General features: G+C 37.6%; 1 long non-coding RNA gene across 1 annotated transcript in view; it reads left to right on the forward strand.

The window, feature by feature from the left end:
* The window catches only part of LOC140713240 (uncharacterized), a 122069-nt gene that overhangs the window by 61195 nt on the left and 43493 nt on the right, over nucleotides 1–17381 (forward strand). The window contains exon 2 of the long non-coding RNA XR_012095131.1: nucleotides 11909–12068. This is a non-coding gene — a long non-coding RNA (uncharacterized lncRNA). The remainder of the gene's footprint in view (nucleotides 1–11908; nucleotides 12069–17381) is intronic.

Consider the following 17381-nt stretch of genomic DNA (forward strand, 5'->3'; position numbering starts at 1 on the left):
CTTTCTTAACACCAGAGAGCAGAGTTTGTGATCAAAATCTTAGCACTTTAAATTCCCTTTGGGTAAGTACTTTTTATACCTTTGGGTTGATAATGAAAATAGTTGAGCCAGTTGTAAATATTTCCTTTGGGTGAGTGACAGTACATTTTTTGCAAGATAAATGACTATAATTTAAAGAAAATTATCTGCTGGCCTCTTTCTATGTTGTTTCATTGACTAAAACACTGTGACTAGATCAACAGTTTCAGATTATATTAAAATATTAAAATTGCACTTATATGGGTGGCAAACAATGGCATGGAAAGAGATTGAGTCTTTTGCCCAAAGTTACATGGCAAATTGGAGGTGGTGTCATCATTAATACAATTTATTATCAGGGCAATAAGTGGGTTTGAATTTGCAAGGATAAGAAACTAACCTCAAAACACAACAAAGAAGAATGATTGATGAAATCAATGAGAAGATGGCTCACCACCAAAGAATTACGCTTGGCACTACTTTTATGACTTGCTTCTTATACTTGATCTCAAAGCACTATATGATGAAATTAAGAAAACATTTAAAATGTTCAGCTTATGAAATGTATTTGTTTCCTAAGATGGCATGCCCATTCATGACACTTGGGTTCAATGCACATGTTTAATGGTAAGAAATCTAACTTAGAAAAATAATAAAACAAGGAGCCATCAAAGCCCAAATCCGCAGTCATTTTTAAGACACTGTTAAATGTTGCTTGCATCATTAAAAACATTTTCATATGTCTATCACTGAATAATCATATACCCAATCTTAGGTAAAAATAACTGCATTTGCCAATAGTTTGCAGTTGAAATAAACACAAAACTCTTCAGCCAGAGAAACCTTTTAAAATATTTCAGTATTTGCCTATATCAATTTCCTGACATATATTAACTAACTTACGCTCTCAAGAGGTATTTTTTCAATGACAGATTGTGCAGGTCCTTTTTCTCAAGCAATTTATAGTTGAGAAAGGCAAATCAGCAACACATATATTAAGAAATTTTGTTAGGTATTTCTGTTAAAAATATTGTCCCACTTTGTAAATATGTGAGAAAATTATGTATGGTGGGTTTATTTCAAGATGTATTTTTAAATTGTTTTATTGAAGTAAAATATACATATAAACTTTGCCATCTTTACTATTTTTAAGTGTACAGTTCAGTGGAAATACATACATTGATATTCTTTTTCCCTCCTACATCCCTCCACCCACCAATCTTCATGAGATCCACTTTTTTTTAGCTCCCGTATATGGGTGAGAACATGCAATGTTTGTCTGTCTGTCCTTGGATTATTTATGTAAGAAAATGGCCTTCTGTTTCATCCTTTTTGCTGCAAATGACAGGATTTCATTCTTTTTTATGGCTAAATAATATTCCATTGTGTATATATGCCACACTTTCTTTATCCATCTATTCATTGGTAGATACTTAGGTTGATTTACATTTTGGCTGTTGTGAATAGTGCTACAATAGACATGAGAGTGCAGATATTTTTTGACATGTTGACTTCCTTTCTTTTGGATATACATCCAGTAGTGAAATTGCTGGATCAAATGCATGTTCTATTTTTAGCTTTTTGAGCAACCTCCATACTGTTCTTCATAGTGGCTGTACTAACTTACATTCCCACCAACAGCATATGGAGGTCCACCTTTCTCTGCATCTTCACTAGCATCAGTTACTGTTTGTCATTTTGATACAAGCCATTTTAACTGGGGTGAGGTTATACCACATTGTGATTTTGATTTGCATTTCTCTGATTATTAGTGATGCTGAACTTTTTTATACATATTTGTTAACCATATGTATGTCTTCCTTTGAGAAATGTCTGTTCAGATCTTTTGCCCATTTTTAAATTGTATTATTTCTTTTATTATTGAGTTGTTTGAGCTCCTCTTATATTCTAATTACTAATCCCTTGTCAGATGGATAGTTTGCAAATATTTTCTCCCATTCTGTGGGTTGTCTATTCACTTTATTGTTTCCTTTGCTGTGAAGGAGCTTTTTATTTGGACATAATCCTATTTTTCTATTTCTGCTTTAGTTGTCTATGATTTTGAAATTTTACACAAGAAATCTTTGCCCAGACCAATGTACAGGAGTGTTTCCTAATGTTTTCTTCTCGCAATTTTATAGTTTCAGGTCTTAGATTCAAGTCTTTAATACATTTTGATTTGATGTTTGTGTATGTTGAAAGGTGGGAGTCTAGTTGTATGCTTCTGCATATAGTTACCCAGTTTTCCTAGCATCCTTTATTGAAAAAACTGTCCTTTTCTCATTGAAAGGTTTTGGAGCCTTTATCAATGATGATTTGGTTGTATATGCATGAATCTGCATTCTGTATTTCATTCCATTGGTCCATGTGTCTGTTTCTATGCCAGTACCACCCTGTTTTGGTGACTATAGCTTTGTAATACATTTTGAAGTAAGGTGGTGTGATGCCTCCAGCTTTGTTCTTTTTGCTGAGGATTGCTTTAGCTATTTAGGGTTTTTGTGGTTCCATATACATTTTAGGATTATTTTCTGTTTCTGTGAAGAATATCATTGGTATTTTGATAAAGGTTGTATTGAATCTGTAAATTGCTTTGGGTAGTATTGCCATTTTAACAATATTAACTCTTCCAATCCATGAGCATGGAATATCTTTCCATTTTTCGTGTGCGTCATCTTCTATTTCTTTCATCAGAGTTTTGTAGTTTTCCTTTATAGATGTTTTACTTCTTTTGTTAGATTGATTCCTAGGTATTTTAATTTTTTGTAGTTATTATAAATGGAATTTTCTTCTTGATTTCTTTTTCAGATTGTTCACTGTTGATGTATAAAAATTTACTTATTTTTTTATGTTGATTTTGTATCCTGCAACTTTACTGAATTTATTTATTAGTTTTAATTTTTTTAGTGGAGTATTTAGGTTTTTCTAAACATAAGATCATGTCATCTGTGAATACAGCTGATTTTTTTCTTCGTTTCCAATTTGGCTGCCCCTTCTTTCTTTCCTTTCTTTTTTTCTTTTTTTTTTGTGTGTGTGTGTGTGTGTGTGTGTGTGTGTGTGTGAGAGAGAGAGAGAGACAGGGTCTTGCTCTCTCATCCAGGCTGGACTGCAGCAGTGGGATCTCAGCTCACTGCAACCTCCACCTCCTGGATTCAAGTGATTCTCCTACCTCTGCCTCCCTACCAGCTGAGACTATAGGCACCCGCCACCACACCTGGCTAATTTTTGTATTTTTTTGTTAGAGACAGGGTTTCGCCATGTTGGCCAGGATGGTCCTGACCTCAAGTGTTTCGGCCTCCCAAAGTGCTGGGATTAAAAGTGTGAGCCACTGCATCCAGCCTGTATGCCTTTTATTTCTTTCTCTTGCTTAATTGCCCTGGCCTTTCCAAATTTTTAAGTGTGTATGTAGGCACATCTGTTTTTTAAATTATTTTATTATTTCATTCCTTTTAAGGAATTCGGTTTTTTAGAGATGGCATCTCACTCTGTTTCCCAGGCTGGAGTGCACTGGTGTGATCTTAGTTCACTGCTGCCTCAAACTCCTGGGCTTAAAGAATTCTCCTGCCTCGGTCTCCTGAGTAAATAGGAAAATCGCTTGAACCTGGGAGGGGGAGGTTGCAGTGAGCTGAGATCGTGCCACTGCACTCCAGCCTGGGTGACAGAGAAGGCTCCGTTTTAAAAAAACAAAAAGCTGGGAGGGGTACGCCAAGGGATTATATTCTGGATTTAATCCCTGTCTGTTACCAGCTGCCTGAAAATTTCCTGATAGTTTTTGGGGCCCTATCCTGCCTCCCTCATATCTGCCTATCTACCTATTCTAACAATAATACCTGCCTCATAGGGCTGATAAGAGGATTAAATTAGTTAATATACCTAAAGGACCATCAATTGTGGCTGTCACATAGTAGTAAATTAATAAATATCATAATCATTAATGGTAATATTATTTCACCAAAGCAGCCAAGTTACTTTATTGAAGAAAATAAGTTTTAAAGCTAGTTATATAAAAATATTTTAATATTGCACAAGTGAAACCATGAACTAATTGATTCCTTTTATTTCACATTCAACCAGTTATGATAATGGAAAAACATAATCTGAATGTAACATTTTCTTTTTATTTATTATATGACACACTAGCATTTAGCTCATAATTTTTTTTGACATTTTTTACCCATAAGAGTTAGTTTCAGCTCTACATTCTTGCTTATAGTTTCTTGAATCCAAGTATGGTATTCCTCACTTTTCTTATGAACAGGGAGACTTTTCTGAACAGGGAGACAGCACAATTTCATAGAAAATACATGCATGTTTGAATTGAACTTGATTTTTAATTTTTACATAAAATTTTAATTTGTGTGAACCTATGTGTATCTTAGTGGACAAATGATTTAATTGCTTTGAACTTGAATATCCTTAGATCTAAATTGTAAACTAGAAAGCATACCTTGCAGGATTATTGTGTTACCTATTATATATTTAAAATAATTTGCAAGTTGATGGCACATAATAGATAATCAGTGATGGCATAAAGTTAAACAGAAACAGCAGAAAAGAAGCAACATTTCCAACATGTAATAAAAATCAGAACAAAAATAAGACTTTTCACCTTTAGTTTTGGAAAAAATTAAATATTTAAAAATTATGCAGTATGGCAGAAGGTTGAAAAAAACTGGAACCCTTACAAATTGTTGATGAAAAGATAAAGAGGTCCATTCTGTAGAGAACAATTATGTAGTGTCTATCAATGTTTAAAAGACAGTCTTTGACCCAACAATTCCACATTTATTTAACTTAGATAAGAGAAGAAAATAAGTGCAACATGACAGAAATCCAGTAAAGAAGTTCAAGTATCAGAAGAGCATGAATCAAAACCAAGTGCAAGAAGAGGCACCTTGACATTGAACTAAAGGCCACCAGGTACTCACTGGGTCAATGACTCTTCTCATTTTTATGTAAATATGAATCATCAGGTGAACTACTTGAAATGCACATTCTCGGACGAATTTCTATTTTTAGAAAAGCTGATGATTCTGGTCCTCAGAACATACTTGAAATACCAAGGTTCAAGTACTTCCCGGTAAAGGAGTACTTAAACAAAAGAGTAAAGAAATGGACACTTCAGTCCCCATGTCCACCCCTCCATGCCTGTGGCCAATAGCACTCAAACTCAGAACACCTTTTCTGATGACCCTATACTGTGTCCAGAATCTAGCCCAACATAATGTCCCATTTTCCAAGTGTAAATTGCTCAGGTATACTTGCAATATGTTAAAATGTTAAGCCCCTTTCATATTATCTCATGTGGTGGTAGGGGGAGTGGTAGTGCTAGTTTCAAACTTAGACATGCAGCAGAATCAGCTGGAAAGCTTGTTTAAATGAAGACTGATCAGTCCAGTCTGGCTGCTGGGTGGAGTTTTAGATTCAGTAAATCTGAGATGAAGCTGAGAATCTGTCCTTTCATAAGTTCCCAAGTTATACAGATGCTGCTGGTCAGGGACCACAATTGGAAAACCACTATCTTAATGCAATTGCTTCTGTGCAAGAAAACCAAAACCAAAGCCCAAACAAAAACGTTCATGCCAATACTAAGTGACAAAAACCAAAAAGCTCTAATAAATTCAAAGGAAATATTTTTCTTCTTGGAATAAATCAAACTGGAAAAGCAGGCCCTCTCTATCCTCCCAGAAGAAAAGGGAAACAGGATTGGAAAGGCAACTTCAAAGCAAAGGGCACTCCCTGGAAAATGCCCCACATCCAAGCTGAGAACAGTAGAAGTGTGCAAAAAGAAAAGTCTTAATCACCCTCTGAAGCAAGAGCAACATTGATTCATAAGATGTATAAGCATTACTTTTAAATGTAACACTAGATAAGGATTCATCTTGTGAATGGTAGGAAGAGGAAAATATCTGACACATACCCATTTAAAAACATTTCATAACCATTCTCTTGATAAGTCTGTTGAGATGAAGTACTCCAGGTTTAGTTGTAACTTTTTACATAAAACAGGAAGAAGAGAAGAAGTAATCCGTGACATTCTTACTTTCCTCAAGCAGTAAGACTAAAGAAATAATCAAAGAGGAGCAAATGTAGAAATGTAATGTAATTCTTTGGATGGAAATAGTGCCTTTAAGAATAAAATTAGGTTTACTTGACAAAGTTTATCCAGGGAATAGGATAAACTTGGGGTTGTTAGTGAGCTTGTAAATTGCCACTGTTACAAAGCGACTTTTAGAATACTTATTGTGAACATCAGTAAGCTTGTGGATGGTTTTTCTTTCTATCCCTGATATTAATTGAACTAAAAATAAACCAGACGTTTATCCAGAATGATTTACCACATCAATTTTAAATGACTTTTTTACAAAATTTCCTCTCAGATTTTTAAATCTTGGATTTTTTAAGATGAATTAACACCTTACTTTGAGAAAAAAGAAATTATTTACTTCTGAAATTCATGCGCAAGTTAGCCAACAATGATAATGTTTATCCTAAGAGGTGTAAAAGATTTCCGGGGGCATAAGTTTCCTCTTTAAAAAGGGAAAGCAATTACTAGATTTAGAATAAATTTCCCCAAAGCAGAACCTGGAATTTCACCAACCCCTTTAAGTTCTTTAAGCCTAATAGTTTATTTTTGTTGTTTTTAAGTATTGTTACTATATAAAATTCAAGACAGTTTTACATATAAACAGCTAAAAATGAAATTTTCCCAAAGTGCATCAAGGGGGTTGATATTCCTTCTAGGATTTGTGTGTTGTCTATCATTTAATGTCTCTCTCTCTCTCTCTCTCTGTGTGTGTGTGTGTGTATGCTTATCTGTGTAGTATATATATTTATATGCTTTTATTTGCAAATAATTTGTACCTTGCTTTTTTGCTTTTTTCATGCAGCACTGTGGAGATTTTTCTATGTTTCTTCTTTTTTTTTTTTTTTGAGAGGATTCTCTCTCTGTTGCCCAGACTGGGGTGCAGTGGCGCGATCTTGGCTTACTGCAAGCTCCGCCTCCTGGGTTCAGGCCATTCTCCTGCCTCAGCCTCCTGAGTAGCTAGGACTACAGGTGCCCGCCACCGCACCCAGCTAATTTTTTTTTTTTTTTTTTTTTTTTTAGTAGAGATGGGGTTTCACCATATTAGCCAGGATAGTCTCAATCTCCTGACCTCGTGATCCGCCCACCTCCGCCTCCCAAAGTGCTGGGATTACAGGCGTCAGCCACCGTACCTGGCCTGTTTATTCTATATCAAGATGTGTAGACCTGTATCATTCACTTAATAGTGGTATGGGATTTCATAATAGAGACACTAGTTCGGTTTAATATTTGTCCCAGTGATAACTTTAAGCTATTACCAGCATTTTTGCTGCATCAATCAATGCTGCAATAAATGTTCTTATAAACACAACTTCGTGTACATATACAACAGCTTCCTAGATGGCATTGCTGGATCAAAGACCACCTACCTTCAAAATTTTGATTGATTATGCCAAATTATCCTCCATAAGGTTTGTATCAATTTGTCATTCTACCAACTGTGAGAGTTCTATTTTATACATCATCTCTCATACTGAATGTTATTAAATATTATTTCCCAAATTAATAGGTAAAAATGACATCTGGTATTCTTTAGGTTATGATTATTTATTAGTTAAGTTGAAAGGAAAGTGAAGACTTCATTCTAGTAATAGCAGGAGGAAGAAGGGAATGAGGGCAACAGCAGCATTCACAGTATATTGGGTAAAGTAAAAGCTCAGCTGGTGAAATAGAAAGACCTCAGAATACAGTGGCCTAAATAGTAGGTAAGCTTCTCTCTGTCTCTCTCAATCTCTCTCATGAAATATCTGGCCAGTGTGGGCTGCTGGGGCAGCTCTGTTGCAGGTGATTATTCAGAAACTTATATTTATAGCATTTGCTACTCCTAGGATACGATCCTCTTCTGTAGGGTAGAAGCTAGGTTCTTGCGTATCTATGCAACCTGTGGGAAGGGGATACTAGGGAGGTTGAGATGTGGTTTCTAGCTAGATGTTCATGCATTCAAAACCCCAAACACTAGATTTTAGCAACTTTTTACAGTGGAAGTGAGAGGTGACAATGTGCTGGCAGCCCTCGCTTGCTCTCCGCGCCTCCTCCGCCTTAGCGCCCACTCTGGCTGCACTTGATGAGCCCTTCAGCCCACCCCTGCACTGTGGGAGCCCCTCTCTGGGCTGGCCAAGGCCAGAGTTGGCTCCCTCTGCTTGCTGGGAGGTGAGGAGGAAGAGGCGTGGGCGGGAACAGATGCTGTGCAAGGCGCCGGCAGACCAGCACCAGTTCGGTGGGCATGGGCTCAGTGGGCCCACACTCAGAGCAGCCGGCTGGCGCTGCTGGCCTTGGGCAGTGAGGGTCTTAGCACCGGGGCCAGCAGCTGCAAAGGGTGCGCCAGGTCCACCAGCAGTGCCGCCCACTTATGCCCTGCTCAAATTCTAACTGGGCCTCAGCCACCTCCCTGCAGGGCAGGGCTCGGGACCTGCAGCCCACCATGCCAGAGCCCTGCCCTGCCATGGGCTCCCACGCAGCCCAAGCCTCCCTGACAGGCACCACCTCCTGGTCCCCTGTGCCCAGTGCCATCCACCGCCAAAGGACTGAGGAGTGCGGGTGCACAGCATGACTGATGGGCAGCTCCGCCTACAGTCCCAGCTTAGCATGTACTAGGTGAAGCCAGCTGGGCTCCTGAGTAGGGTGGGGACTTGGAGAATTTTTATATCTAGCTGGAGGATTATATATGCCCCGATCAGAACTCTGTGTCTAGCTCGGGGTTTGTGGATGCACCAATTAGCACTTTGTATCTAACTAATCTGGTGGGGACTTGGAGAACTTTTATGTCTAGCTGGAGGATTGTAAACGCACCAATCAGCACCCTGTGTCCAGCTCAAGGTTTGTAAATGCACCAATCAGTGCTCTGTGTCTAGATAATCTAGTGGAGACTCAGAGAACTTTTGTGTCTAGCTAAAGGATTGCAAATGCACCAATCAGCACTCTGTGTCTAGCTCAAGGTTTGTAAATGCACCAATCAGCACCCTGTCAAAACGGATCAATCAGCTCTCTGTAAAATGGGCCAGTCAGCTCTCTGTAAAATGGACCAATCAGCAGGATGTGGGTCTAGCTCTGGGGTCAGATAAGGAAATAAAAGCAGACTGCCCCAGCCTGCATCCCTTTCCACACTGTGGAAACTTTGTTCTTTTGCCGTTCACAGTAAGTCTTGTTGCTGCTCACTCTTTGGGGCTGTGCCACCTTTATGAGCTGTAACACTCACCACGAAGGTCTGCAGCTTCACTCCTGAAGCCAGAGAGACCATGAACCCACCAGAAGGAAGAAACTCCGGACACGTCCAAACATCAGAAGGAACAAACTCCACACACACCATCTTTTTAAGAACTGTAACACTCACTGCGAGGGTCCGTGGTTTCATTCTTGAAGTCAGTGAGACCAAGAACCCGCCAATTCTGGACACAGAAGTGGTGCTCCTGACAGCTGCTTCTCAAATGGACGAATTGTTGCTTTGTTCCAAAATTCTGTGTATATGCCCTGTATGTGCCGGAGGCTTCGTATAGTGTCCCTAGGGATGAGAAAAGAAAAATGTTTGCCAGGCGAATAGTTGCTCTCCTATTAAGCAGGAGCTATGTTAATTTTCACCAGTCTAGATATCACTTTTAGAGTAACAGCTAAAATCAGATAAAATTGTTGATAATTCACAGTCATTCTCCAAAGACCATCTAACCATTTTCCCTGGGGTTGATTTGCAGGGTCCTCAAAAACTTCCTAGGTCTAGAAACTGAGTGAGAGGCTATAAGAGGTCATGAATCCACCCCCGTCTCATTGGCAACTCAAGCCAGATTTCTGTTTAGAAGATATACTTTTTGCAATTATATAGATCAAGTAATACCTCATCAACCACCCATCCACTTTATTACAGGGAGCATTGTCATTAGCCACCGCCACAGATTCCTGCAGGTCAAAACACTGATTGCCACCCCATCTCTGTGACTGATTATGGTAATTGCAACCACCTTTTCTCTGAAGATTAAGCACTACCACATGGCCTTTCCTACCCCAGGATTCCATTATTCTCATTTAAATGAGAGATTTCTTCTCTCATAAACAAGAAATGAGAGATCCTAATACAATGGCAGCATCCCCCACCTTTATTTTCAGTTTGTCAAAGAGCCACTTCAAAACTTTCTGAAGATGCTATTCTCTTCTTTGTGAATTTTCTTATTTGCTTTGATGGAAAGAGTATTATTTTTTTAATGCCTTCACAGAAAAAGGTACAGTGTTCTCAGGATATCTTGACAGACAGACAAGGAAGGTACATATGTTGCATATAATAAATCAGCCTCAAGACCTTAATTCTTTAAAATCTTGTAGTCTTTTTTTCCCTTCAAATTAGATCAAGAAAGTTCTGGCAGATTAATATCATGAAATGTTGTTTTTCATTAAATCCAGGCTTCAGTAGCCAACAAAGACAACTACTAGAGGTGCTTACAGTTGCCTTGGCTGGCACACTAATACAAAATACTGGGTAAGTGCATCTATTATCTATTGATGAATTGGCTCAATTCACCGTTATATTTTGTCTTCTTCAGTATAACACTCTTAGAAACCATCCCTACACAGTTTATAAGGTTCATGATGATTCAGTTTTAAAAGATCTTTTAAGTCTTATGATATATACTGTCTCCTTATGAAATAGGGTTATCAATTCTATACCTGAGGGCTGCTGAGATATAACTCTAGTTATGGGTACAGAGGCAATGAGAGATGGTGTGTGTGTGTGGGGGGGGGGCTTTTGAGAAGAACTGGCATCCCTTTGTGAGTCAAAAGTGCAGATTAGGTCATTGAAAGGTCTTTCTACATGGGAAGTTTATTTTTCTAATACCAGGAAAGAAAGGCTCCTTCTTTTTGCAAAATAATCTTGAGGTGATTTGGAAAATCAAAGTTTACACATTCAAATGGGTCTATCCTATCCAAATATCCTTATCCCCAGTCTCGTAGTGCAACTTCTCAGCCAATGCCCTAAACTTATCATAAGTGCTTTGGTAATGATGTACATTTATAAAATGCAGCAATTCTGCTACTTACACAATTATACATCAGGGCCCAGTCTTCAGGCATGTCTGTCCTGCAGTTACGAGATATAAGGGATTCTTTTAAGATTCGTTATAGGAGCTGTCTAGTTCTCCACTAGTGCTTTGTGTTTGAAATTTAAGTTGCTGTGCACTTTTCTTGTTTTTTGTTTGTTTGTTTGAGCTCCCTGCATAGTAATAAGTAGGTAGCCAGCCCATACTTTTTATAATTACCATTATTGACATAGAAATGAAATGCAACAGGAATTGGATACCTGATCCTCCATCCTATGCCAGCGCTGGCAATAATCCGAGTAATTATGATACCACAGCAAGCCATTACCTATCTTCTATTTTCCTTCAGGAAGATAATACCCTCATCCAACACTTAACAAACCAGCTTCTGAATACCCTATTAAGGAGCTACTTTATGTGGCTATTCCTGATAGTAAATACTGTATTATTCAGAATCCCTACAGGAAACGATTCTTCCCAGATGGTTCAAATGCAGAGACTTTAATGAAGGACTACTTATGGATGTGTGTGGGGGGTGAAGGGATAGTGAGGCATCCATGGACTCACATCAGTAAGAAAACATTACTCCAAGGACAGAAAGGTCAGGGGGGAAATGAAGTTACTCAAGCACAGAGGGAGCTAGGATTATTAAAAATATGGACCACCTGGTTGAAGCATTTGTCTTGGAGGGATGCGGCTAGTGCTAAATATACCTGCCAACTCATAGAACCATAAGGGAAGAAATACTCTTACCTCTCTTTTTTTGTATTCTCCAATCTCCTGCCAGTGCTTCCAATCGCTGAACTGAACTGGGAACTAATCAACAAGGGACACCAGGAGATGCAGTCCCTGAAGTTCAGCCTCAAGTAAGGCAGGGGAAGAGAATACATAGATCTGTGGAGAAGAGTGGTGATGGTGGGAGCTGCCAATAAAGAACCCTCAAAAAGGTAACTATCTCACATGTCATCTCATTTTATCCTTGTACAAATGCTATCAGCATTTCCCTGCATTTTATAAATAAGGAAAGTGAGGGTCAAAGATAAGTTGCTTAGTAAATTGCTTAAGCTCACATAGCTAGTAAATAGCCATGCCAAGGATGAAGCCAGATCTGTCTAGTGCATGCATATTACAGTCCTTCCTCCGCCACACCATATAGTGACTTAAACATTTAGATCTCAGCATGAAAATGAAAAGAGACTGAAAGTGATAGAGTTGGGATGAGGAGTGGGCACACACAAAACATGCGTTTTTGACATTCTTGAAACAATTTTAAATACATGTTCTTAATAGAATTTATAATAATATGAGATAATTTATTTACAAGTTTTTTACTTACTTGAACGTAGGGCTCATGAGGTCAATGATTTTGTTTTTTTCTTCTTTACTGCTATATTCCTGGTGCTAAGATCATTGCACAAAATTTAGTAAATTTTCAAAGAATATTTGTTGAATTAAAAACTAAACAAATGAATAAATGAGTGGGTCAGGATATATGCATGTTCCTTTGGAAAACTAGTAGCATAGAATTGTAGCCTGAAATAATAAAGTTTTAAATAACTCTTCATACCATTGAGCATTTCCTGAATATTTCCAGGAAAAAAAAATCAAGTTATATAGATATCTATTTTCTCGTTTACATATGACAATCATAGTTACAGCTATATTAAACACAATCAATTCTATCTTTACTACAAGTTTTGACCTCTATGATAACAAAATAATATATTGACCACAGTAACCTTTTAAACACTTATTAAGAAAGTTATCTAAAAATTATTTCTCCTCTTTAAGATTAAAGTCACTTGTCCCTTCATCTTTTCCTTATACAAATATTTCCAGATAAATTATCCTTTTGGGTGCCCTCTTCTGCGAATAGTTCAATTGTTCATTAATTTTCTGAAAATGTTAATACTTGGTAACATAAACTTAATATAGTTCTCCGTATGTTTACTGACTTGTCAAGAGCAAAGTGGGGTGATTGCCTTCCCTTTTTAGGAAAATATATCTCTATTAATTAACCTATTTGGGAAATATATCTCTATTAATTAACCTATCAGTAAAACAATTTTCCATTGTAGCCATAGTCTGTTGTTAATTCAAACTGAATATGCAGGGAGCTAAAAACATTAAGTAATTTTCACAAAAACTACTCTTAAACAAGATTCATTGTGTATAGGTCTACCTGATAGTCTTAAGACCAAATTTTGAGTTTAGCCACTGGACAATTTGCAGAAGTGCACCCATATGTGTTTTGCCCACCACTTTATCTGTAGCATGTAGCACAGTAACTCATATACAATAATAAAAGGAATAATAATGGTAAACATTTACGAGTGCTTACTTACTTTTCAGGCACAGAATACGTATCAGATTACTGTTTCAGTCACTAGAGTTGGCTCCTGACTAGTTAGTGAGACTTTATCATTACCAGTTTTGGTGACATATCTTAAATTCCAGGTTTAAGATGATAGTAGGAATTAATTGTGATGAACCCATTCATTTCCTTGTAATGTCTTTTAAGGCTCACTTGGGACTGAATAGAGACCTCAGATTCTAGTCTATTTGATCTGCATAGACTCACAAATGAGTATTGTCAGAGCTGTTTCATCCCATTTACTTAGCACTCGCTTTTTGTTACATTTTCCCTTTCTAATTTCTTATTTTTTTAGGTAACTTTTTGTATAACTTTCCTTATTCCATGCCTAAACCATGGAATAAGAGTTAGAGAGAATAAAGGAAAATCACTGCAATATCCAAGGATGTACTGGGGTTTGGGAAGTATAATTATGTTTGATGAATAAAAGAGAAAGATAAATGTTTCTGAGAATGCTTGCCTATCTGTATGAATGGCTATGAAATCCTATGTATTCATTTGTAATTGGCATTATTACATGAGGTTGATAAAATGTGTACAAATCATTTTCTAAAATACAACATTGTCTTAAATGCAACATTTATTTTTAATGGAACCTATTGTATAATATAACACCAGTGGCAAGTCACATCACATTTAATGTGCAGCCTGAGGTGGAGTCCAGAAACAATGGAATATTTTACCTTCCATTGATCACTATAGATTCAGTCATTTTTCTCAATTCTCCCTCCTGCCATGCGTCTGGTAGTGCATGACCATGAGTAGAGATTTCTCTATTCCCAGGATGTAGGGTTTGGCCACATGAAGTTTTTGGCCAACGAATATGGAATTCTGAGCCAACATCTTTTTTTTTTTTTTTTTTTTTTTTTTTTTTGAGACGGAGTCTTGCTCTGTCGCCCAGGCTGGAGTGCAGTGGCCGGATCTCAGCTCACTGCAAGCTCCACCTCCCGGGTTTACGCCATTCTCCTGCCTCAGCCTCCCGAGTAGTTGGGACTACAGGCGCCCGCCACCTCGCCCGGCTAGTTTTTTGTATTTTTTAGTAGAGACGGGGTTTCACCGTGTTAGCCAGGATGGTCTCGATCTCCTGACCTCGTGATCCGCCCGTCTCGGCCTCCCAAAGTGCTGGGATTACAGGCTTGAGCCACCGCGCCCGGCCTCTGAGCCAACATCTTAAGAGACATCCTAGGTTTTTGCTTGCCTTCTTGGTCTTCTGTGAACCACTGTGAAGAGAACATGACTTGGATAGCTCCTGGTTCTAGGGGTATGTGGAGACATACAAAGCCCATTTGTAGTTAACCTGAAGCCTGGGATGAAGCACAGTCAACTCATAGCCTGCAGCAGAACCATCCCAAACAAACCACAGACCTGTAGAAGAGGAAATAAACACTTGTGGTTCCAGTGCACTGAACTTTTGAGTGGTTTGTTATGTAGTATCATAGTAGCTATAGCTGATTAATACAGTTACGTTGAATTGGGGGAAATTTTCAAAAGAAAGGATAAGAGCAAACAAAGTTAAAGATGATGTCAGGAAAGGAGCACAAGAGAGAACTTCTCTTGTTAAAAGCTAAGAGAGGAATGAAAGTTATTAAAAAGAATCAAAGTTCCTTTTGCTTTCAATTCCTGGCCTCCTCTCAAGCACTGGATTAAATTAATTGTTATCCCCATATTAAAATTTCAGTTTTTAAGGTGCCCACTAATGTGAATAGTGAATAAAAATATCTAGTAACAAAGGAATAGTCTAATTTTCTTAACTAAGAATACGCTGGTAGTTAAAGGGTAAGCACAGATGGGCTGTATATTTCAGCCTGCCTGAGTCAGAATTTCCAGTGAAATTCTGTGTGCTTCTTAATTAGGCTTAAATGTTAGAGGTCCATTTGTAGAGTACAGTATATCTGCTTTTGATATCACAATCATATGTCATGGAAAAGATAATTGGGACTTGGGGAAGAAAAGAAAAGAAAAGGACAACATTCTTAGGAAAAAAAGTTCTGAAACATGATGTGATTTGAAGCTTCCTTTGAGTATCTCTTTGCTACCATCATATTAGGAGAAGCTGAATGGAAAAACTGATCCATTGTTTTGAAACTGGGAAATTAGAAAGTTACTCTTCAATGCTTTTATGAATATATAACTAACGAGAAATAAATTCAGTTACATTCTTTAACTGCTACCCCGTCCCCCCACATGAGTGATGTCTCTAATTCAGCATGACCTACTGTCAGCTCAGGAAATTTCCATCCTGAGATTTTCCTAGCAGAGTCAAAATCAGTCACCGTCAGAAACAGATAAAAAATGTTTTAAATGAGAGTGCTTGAAACTGCATTTAAATTCTATCTTGAAAAGTTGCAAAGTGCTTGGTTAATAATTTTCCATAGTATCATTTTTAAACTATTTTGGCATGCTCTATAAACAGTACATACGTTTACTGTTCACATAGTTAAAAAAAAAGTCTTATATTTCTTGGAACGGAGTATCTTTGAGAAAACAGAAATTCATCCCAGTCCACTGACATTATCCAGCTCATTATGGGTGACAGACAGGTTTGGGTAGACCTTGGCCTGGCAGTAGATTGGAATGAAAGAGGAATTTGGAACAGGTTGGTCTCTCAGGCAAAATAATGGTATGGGTTCCAGGTGGAAGAAACATTGTTTGGGTTTTGGGAAAGCCTCCATCCCTTTTCCCCAGCTGTTTAACAACACATTCTGCAAAGATGTTATTTCTGTAGTATTCTAGGCCTACTGTTAAGAGAGTCCCAAGATTCATCCATGTTCCCTTTATTTTTTCCCCTAAATTTTGTAAGGCTGTTTAGGAAAGCTCAGTGAAGAAGCAGAAACAACACATTTAGGAGACAGAGTCATAAAGGAGGTAAGGATTCATCATCTGGTCAGTTGTTAATTACATAGTGAGTAGACTAAGAAACAAATAGCAAACTTGTTTCTGCTTGTTAAACAAAGTTGAAAGCTTGTTTCAATTTTCTATCACTAGGATAAAGGAAATAAGATGGAAGAGGAAGGAGTTCATAGACAACCCAAATCACAATTAAAGCAAAAATAGTCAAATGGATTTGATCAAAACATTTATTTAGGCAGTATTAAACATTTGGGAACAAAAGTATGATTCTGTAGGCATCATTCAAAAATGTAAAAATAATATAATTTTAGTTCACAAAGACCTTAAATTTTAAATAAACTTTCATAAATCATGAACAAAAAGATTTTCTGTTAGTCTGACCTGTTTACATTTAATAAATTTATCTTTTGTCAATTATTGGAGTAGGAGCTGTGCAAGGCAAAATTAAAGCCCATGCTCCCTTCCTTTCCTCACTTAATTCCTCCAGTTTCACAGCCAACATAATGGCTTTATCTGGATTGAGAGCTGACTCTATAATTCACTCTCAGAAGATAGACCTAAGCTAGGATTAGATTAGAGCTGGGACTGACTTCACCTTCTTACCACCTACAGCACAGAGTGCAGGATCCAATATGTAGTAAAGGCTTCATCAATATTTGTTGTACGAAAACATGAATAAGAGACTGTTAGCCAGGAGAGGAGTGTTGATGTTTAACGGGCTCAGTTCTCAACACCTCTCTATTCTGTTTGGCTTATGAACTAACTGAGAAGTAGGACAACAGAGTAAGTCATATGGAAAACAAAAGAATTCCCAATGAAGCTAATAAAATAGAATATGGTTTAAATGTATGGGCAAGTAAACTGCCAAATACTGATCCTCAGAACTAGATAAACTTACCTACCCAGTTACAAAAAGTACTGGACTGCCAGATGCCTTCTTCCCAAAATAAATGGGGATAGAAATAGACTAGTTTATATGTATCTAGTTTCTTTTAGATTTACCCATCAGATTGAATGCTGTGTCTTTTTGAAGAGA

Source organism: Chlorocebus sabaeus, chromosome 13 (genome assembly GCF_047675955.1).
Source record: "Chlorocebus sabaeus isolate Y175 chromosome 13, mChlSab1.0.hap1, whole genome shotgun sequence".
Classification (NCBI taxonomy): Eukaryota; Metazoa; Chordata; class Mammalia; order Primates; family Cercopithecidae; genus Chlorocebus; species Chlorocebus sabaeus.